The sequence below is a fragment of the Dipodomys ordii genome, unplaced genomic scaffold (genome assembly GCF_000151885.1).
Source record: "Dipodomys ordii isolate 6190 unplaced genomic scaffold, Dord_2.0 Scaffold131, whole genome shotgun sequence".
NCBI classification, from domain to species: Eukaryota; Metazoa; Chordata; class Mammalia; order Rodentia; family Heteromyidae; genus Dipodomys; species Dipodomys ordii.
In genome coordinates this window covers 4,423,957-4,424,732 of record NW_012267347.1, presented here as the reverse complement: position 1 = coordinate 4,424,732, position 776 = coordinate 4,423,957, and positions in this window count along the sequence as shown.

Below are 776 nucleotides of genomic sequence, written 5' to 3'. Positions count from 1 at the left end.
AAAAAAAAAATACCATTTTTTAAAATTTTGTTTTTTTGGGTCCGGTCATGGGGCCTTGAACTCTGGGTCTGGGCGCTGTCCCTCAGCTATTCAGCTCAAGGCTAGTGCTCTACCACTTGAGCCACAGTGACACTTCTAGCTTTTTCCTTTTTGCTTATGTGGTGCTGAGGAATCAAACCCGGGGCCTCAGGCATGCAAGGCAAGCACTCTACCACTGAGCCACCTTCCCAGCCCCCCCAAAAATACCATTTTAAGCTAGGTTCTGGTGTCTCTTGCCTATAATCATAGCTACTCGGGGATCTGAGGATTGAGGTTCAAAACCTGCTTGGGCAGGAAAGTCCATGAGACTCTTATCTTCATTAAACTACCAAAAAAGCTGGAAGCAGAGCTGTGGCTCAAGTGGTAGAGTGTTATCCTTCAACAAAAAACCTCAGAGATAGCATCCAGGCCCTGAGTTCAAGCCCCAGGACCAGCACAGAAAATTAAAATATATTACCATTTTCAAGCTTTGAATCCAGGGCCTCTCACATGCTAGGCAATTGCTTTGCCACTGAATTACCCCTACTCTCCATTTTTAACTTTTAACCTTTTTTTTGTGTGTGTGTGGTACTGGGGTTTGACCTCATACTTGCTAGGCAGGTGCTATTCTACTTGAGGTACTCCACCAACTCCTTTTTGCATTATTTTGAAGATAGGATCTTGCTTTTATGTTGTGCCTGAATTGTAGTCTTCCTATTTGTGCCTTGTTGGGATGTCAGATGCATACCATAGCACCC